Source organism: Hippocampus comes, unplaced genomic scaffold (genome assembly GCF_001891065.2).
Source record: "Hippocampus comes isolate QL1 unplaced genomic scaffold, H_comes_QL1_v1.1 scaffold94, whole genome shotgun sequence".
NCBI lineage: Eukaryota > Metazoa > Chordata > Actinopteri > Syngnathiformes > Syngnathidae > Hippocampus > Hippocampus comes.
The window spans coordinates 139,851-146,379 of NW_017806059.1; the positions used below are offsets into that span (position 1 = coordinate 139,851).

Sequence of the window (6,529 nt, forward strand, 5' to 3'; positions counted from 1 at the left end):
AGGCCGAAATTGAGCTTCCCCTCCTTGACAGAGCAGCATCTGGTTCATACATTCTAAGCGTGGCGAACGAATACACTCTTGCAGTGAATGCATTACTGTTGAGTCAACCAAACGTCTTACGGCTACTTGATCTTTTAAGCGGGCATATTATTGCCAGTCATGCCAGGAGTGACAGTCGATTCAATTGGGAAAATCAATTGTCTTGTATAATTTGGTAAAAAGTGAAATAATGAATACATGAGGTAGTCTCACAGAATGATTAATAATTATTATTAGTGCTGTTCTATTATAACACATTTTTATTTATTGTAACTATATGTTAATTTATCCATGCCTGTGGCATAGAAGGATAGGCTGAATAATTTATACCATTGGATGGCAGTGGGTGCAATAAACCTGTGTATCCACCAGAGGTGGGAGTCAGTCACATGTGCAAATATATATATTATTTAAAAGACTAAGTGTCAGTTTTTTGTAAACGTCCGTGAAAATACAAAAGTGGCCAAACATATGTTCTTGGTGCCGCAAATATTAAATATGAAATTATTCAAAACAGTTTCAAGGCATGCATTTTTGTGATGACACAACCGACACCACCGAGTTGGTCGACTTTTTTCCCAGCTCTACTCTAAACCTATGGGCAATTCTTCTAAATTACTTGTTTTTTCGGCGAAGCTATAGTACTCAGAGGGAACCCATACATCATGCATAGGGTGACAGTTGTAATTTAACATAGAAAAGCTCAAGGTGAAGATCCAGAACCGGATCCCAAACCTTCCTGCTATGACTCAGGAGTTCTCACCAGTATGGCTCTTTTCATTTAAGTGTTTTATTCATAGTTGTGAATGAAATCAGCAACGTGCAGATCCAACGCTTACGAGGGTTGATACAGAACACAGAAAACGGTACCCTGTGGTTTTGAAGATACAAAGATTTCAAAACGACTAACTTTAAGGGATGAGTAGAACCACAAATGGAATGACACAACCATCAAACACACATTCCTCCAGCAGTACATTTTGTCTGGCCAATTCCAAAGGCTAATACATGCTTTTTTCCAGAAACTCATTGCCTAGAAGAGACCGCATGTACTTTTATCAGCACAACATAATGTTTGAGTACTAGTATTTGCCAGCTCCACGTTGATTAATGTTGCAGAAAAAAACAGGGTTTAGATACCGAGGGGAGGACTCATATTCATGTCGCTTCAAACCCAAGAGAGTGCAACTCAGCACTGCATATGAAAAAGCACTGGTAAGGGAAGCTCTCACGCAACACACATTTGTAGTACATACAGCCGATTAACAATATTTATCCTAGAACAACATGCAAATACAGTGGTACCTCTACTTACCAAATTAATTGGTTCTGGAAGAAATTTCTTAACTTGAAAATTTTGTAAGTAGAGACGCGTTTTCCATGTAAATGTCCTAAGTCGTTCCAAGCCCCCCCCCCCAATTCAGACATCAATGTTTCCGATAGCATAAAAATATGTAACACATACATGTTACAATTAGATTATTGTACTATAAATGAGAGTTGTGAAATAGAGTAAAGAATAAAAATTATGGTCATTTAACTTTTAACTGTCCTCATCGTTTTTTGCCCTTTTTAGTCCATGTTCTCTCTCAGAAGTGTTTTTTTGCCAGGCGTTTTTGTAAAGAACTGATCCAAGGACGTTTGCTTTTATCGGCTTTTAACAATCTTTCGAAAATTTCCAAGGCAAACATCAGCATAGTGAGCGATCGCCCGACACTTTTTCTGGGTGATTGACATTTACGTAAAACTATCGGAACGCCTCATGGCCCGAGGGGCGAATGACGAGGACGCTGCATCAACACATATCTATTTATTTATCCTCACACATAGCCACACACGGTAGAAGTCCCTCTTAGCCAATGGGATGCCATGATGATGCTCGGTAATAGCCAATGGCGGAGCAGCTATAAGTATGTTGCGTTCAGGAAACTCGGAGCTGCAAGTAGTGGCCCATACTGTATTTTTACCTTTCGTATCTTGACATTTCTTTCATAACGAGGCAATATTTTCTTGAGACGTTTCGTAACTTGAAAATTTCATCTGAAGAGACTTCGTAAGTAGAGGTACCACTGTACAAGGGTTTCCAGGCCTTCTTCATTTTCAAAGTTTGTCACCGATGTCACTGAGTGATCCAAGTGTGACCGGAGGATTTTGAGAATAGGGCTATTGCTTTTGAATCTTTTTAGAAATCAATTATCCTCTTACATTTTCCATCGTATTTTCCAATGAGTCCGGCAGTCTGGGAAAATGGTGACTGGAGTGCATTTATATAGCACTTTATCCACACCATCACGGTACCCAAAGTGCTTTAAAGAGGTTTATATTCACCCATTCGCTCACCCATTTATACACCAATGGGTGTCTGCAGCCATACAAAGCATTACCAGGCCCACTGGGAGCAAATCAGGGTTTGAGGTCTCGCCCAAGAAATCTTCAGTGCAACTGGGAGTGGCAATAAAAAGCTTGAAGCAAGCAACCAGAATTTGGACATTAACCTGAATATTGACTGCATGTAAACAGTCTGTAGGGGCTGATTTTTATTATTTTTTTTTTAATGAGACGATTGGCCTAAAAAATGGCTTGAGTTTTGAAAGAGGTGAAATAGGGTGTAACAACTATCGTATAATTATTGGTCTTGATTTCACAAAAACACGTTACTGTCTATATTGGCACATTTGGGAACTATTTTTAATTGTGAAAAACATGCACAATGTGTCTTCTATGACAGTGGTCCCACACCTCATTTGCATCACAGACCACTTGAGACAAGTAAATGCTTTTCATGGATCAGCAACCAGTCACCGACGGGAGGGGTGGGGAATGCAGGGTATAAAAACCGATTTTCTCATTGCTTTTAAATTTAGTTTTAAAGCATTTTAAAGCCAACATGTTTTCTTTCATTTCACATAGTTGTATTCAACAGTACAACAAATGTAGAACAATATAAAATAACACAGTTAAGTACTAAAAATGGACCCCTCAGGAATAATGAACATACCTTAAACTGTAAACATAATACTTTTTGAGTTATGATCCGACATACAGAGTTAACGTCATTGCTACTTGCAAACGTACATGATCAAAAGTTGACACACTGACGCTTTCATCCTGTGACTGTGTGTTACTATGGCTTAGCTGCTAATTTTACATGGGCAGGCTGTGCTCATGCTTTCCACGTCATCACTTGCGTGCTACTTGAAATTATTCAACAGGTTTGTTGCGTTGCCTTGAGTTTGATGACACATCTTGCACAATGGCTTCGTCCTCTATTTCAGGGGTCCCCAAACGCCGGTCCGCGGACCGGTACCGGTCCGCAGGGCATTTGGTACCAGGCCGCACAGAAAGAACTTGCCTTATTTCCGTTTCATTTATTTCGGAATACGAAATGTTTTATTTTGAAAAATTACCGGATTCTCTGTTACATCCGTCTGTGTCACGCTTGACTCACGTCAAGGCACAGTTCTCGGTCAGGTGACTGATGACGCTCATAAACAAAACGCTGAAGCCCGCAAAATGAGTAAAAAAGCTGCTTGGAGATCGCAAATGACGGCGGCCTTAAAAGTACGTTCGAAAGTAACAACTGGATCAAAGTTATGGCTGAATACTCTGAGATCGCCACAATAGCACTGTTGCTATTTCCGACATCCTACCTGTGTGAGGTGTGGAGTTTCTGCAGCAACAGCGACTAAAACAAAATTACGAAGTAGACTCGACATAAACCACACACTTGAGGTGTCATTGTCTCCTATTACCCCGAGATGGGACTGTCTGATTGCAGAAAATCAAGCTCGGGGCTGTGGTGAGTCGTCATTTTCATGCACTTTGAATTTGCGTTGTATCGTATTTTGAAGGCATTAAACATTACCAGAGCGATAAGAGTGTTGCGACCAGATTAGACGCTCCTTGTGTTTATTATTATATTTCGAAAACACCACAGTTTTCATGCAGCTCATACCATATTATTTTGTTGTATTAATCCGCCACACCTTAAATGCCGGTCCCTGAAAATATTGTCTGACTTAAACCGGTCCGTGGGGCAAAAAAGGTTGGGGACCCCTGCTCTATTTCGCCCTGGAGCTACTGCCACACGATCAATTGGAAGGAACTTCTCATGAGTCATTGCTGCCCATCCGGTCTGCATTTAGCTGCACGTCCGGTTGTTATTACTGTTGTTACTATTACTTTGTTTAGTGCGTCTTTTTTTTTAAAAGTTTATTTCATTTATGATTATTATTATTTTTTTAGATTCCGTTTATTTCATCTGGGAAACCAAATTTGGAAGGAAAAGCTGGACTCTCATTTCCGCCGCGTCTGATGGAGTAATATGCTCACAGCTGGTCTCATAATATCACAATTTTCAATCATATAGTCACTCAGCCATACTTATATTACCCTTTGGAAGTTAATCAACGGGGTGCGGGTTGGGGGCTTGGCTGGGGAAAAACAATGTTTTTTTTTCTTTCTTTTGGTCTGTCTTCTGTGCGGCCCGGTACCAAATGGGCCGTCGACCATTGGTTTGGGACCACTGTCCTATGACCTTCAGGAGACAACTGTGTGTTTTTATCCTCAAACAGGACCTATAGACAAAGACCATTGGAGTTTTAAACTGAGCATTAGAGTTGACTTGCTCTGTTCCTTTAGAAAAAAAAAACTGAAAGGCTTCCTTTGTAGTACACCTGCATAAAATAAAAGACACAATTTGCTTGTAATGCATCATTATAAGACACTCCTATCGATGTTGTTTCACAATAGTTTCAAGCAAAAATCTCAAATTGCTGTCATCATCTAACCAAACAAAAGCAGCGCTGTTCATACATGATGACTAAACTAATCCAGGTCAATGTGATAATGGAGCTAACAATTTCGACCATGATATCAAAATAGATCTATGCTCAATAAGGAGTGTGATCTCCATTGGTAAGTCATCTGCGATAAAGAGGGTTAATATACTGTAAAGATCCAAGATGCTTATAGATGTTTTTTCTCAGAGCTTTAAATGAATACTTTCTACTTTAGTCAGATTTCCCTCACTGATAATGATTACAGCAGAAAAATTGTTTAAATATCTTGTAAGAGCAACACCTATATCAGTTTTAAAAACAACAACTTAACCAGAGAGCAGATGGTCAAAAAATGTATAATGCTGATAATAATAATATCCCCAAGTTGGGTTGACACCAACTACAAAGGATTTCACTTTTGTTTCCTTTTCACAAAAATTGTATTTTTTAAAAGCAATGCTACTCCTACAGGTAACTGTTAAACTGATTATGATTTTTAGTTATCATACATTTGCATATTAGGTTTATTATTTTACTTGACTTACTTAACTGTTTTGTTAACATACAGCTGCAGCTGTTGTGAAAGCACCATATAAATCAGGATTTATTGAATTGTATTGTATTAATGATGAATTTATTATGCTTGCAATGAAAAATTGATTATGCCTGCAATGAAGAATGCTTATGCTTTTAGTAAAGATATAATTATGCTTTTAATAAAGATATGCTCACATTTATAATAAAGAATGCTAAGTGCACTGTGTGACAGTTGAGGGACGCAACAACCTTTCCGACAAAGTGGTTGGGAAGAGATAAAGTGAAAAGACAAAACAAAAGCAATGTCGGACGTGGATGGAGCTGTCAACACCAGCTGCAACCAACTTGGTGTTTTTATTATGATTGCACACATGTACGTAATTTTTACTCACATACACACCAGTGTTGTGTCCAAGGACCGGCAACCCGAGGCCAAGGCCAAGGCCAAGGACTTGCCTCCGAGGCCAAGGCCAAGGCCAAGGACTTGGAAAATTTTCCAAGGCAAGGTCAAGGCCAAGGACTTGCTTCCGAGGCCAAGGCCAAGGACCAAGGACTGATTTTGAAACTGAGGCCTAGCCAAGGACATGTATTAAACAATGCTATCATACCACTTGGCAGGTCCTCATGATTTGCAACACCCCTCCATCATAACCCTTTGCACTCCCTAACGCTTGAATGAAGTGTTTTTATTCAAAGAGTAGAACAGTCAGGGTACGTGTTATTTATACTGAGAAAAAGAAATAAAATCATATGATATACATTTATGAATGAATGTTTTAGTGCAGTAGTTTCTTAATATGAAGTAAATCAACACTCAACAGGCATGAAGTGGCACGGAACACAAGTTGAGAAATGACTTTGCATAGAAGTCAATCACTGACTGCAGAAAAAGCGGTAATCTCTCAGTGATAATTTTACAGTTTACCGGCAGCGAATCCCAGGGACTCACTGATCAGAAAAGTATGAGTCCCATTCTGCATTGAGAGAGTCCCAAATTTCGAATTCCAAAATGGTCTACTTATTCAATTGCATATGATAATAGCACAAACAACAACATATACATACAATTATCAACAAATGCTGCAAAAATTATATAATTCAGGAGCAGGCCTGAGGATTTCGGAAATTCATGGTAACCGTTTTTCGGTTCCGTCGGATTACCCAATGGGAAA

At 39.2% G+C, this 6,529-nt stretch overlaps 1 protein-coding gene across 2 annotated transcripts in view; it reads right to left on the reverse strand.

Moving 5' to 3' along the window:
* bckdhb (branched chain keto acid dehydrogenase E1 subunit beta) overlaps positions 1–6,529 on the reverse strand; it is a 57,880-nt gene that overhangs the window by 23,583 nt on the left and 27,768 nt on the right. The window lies entirely within an intron of this gene.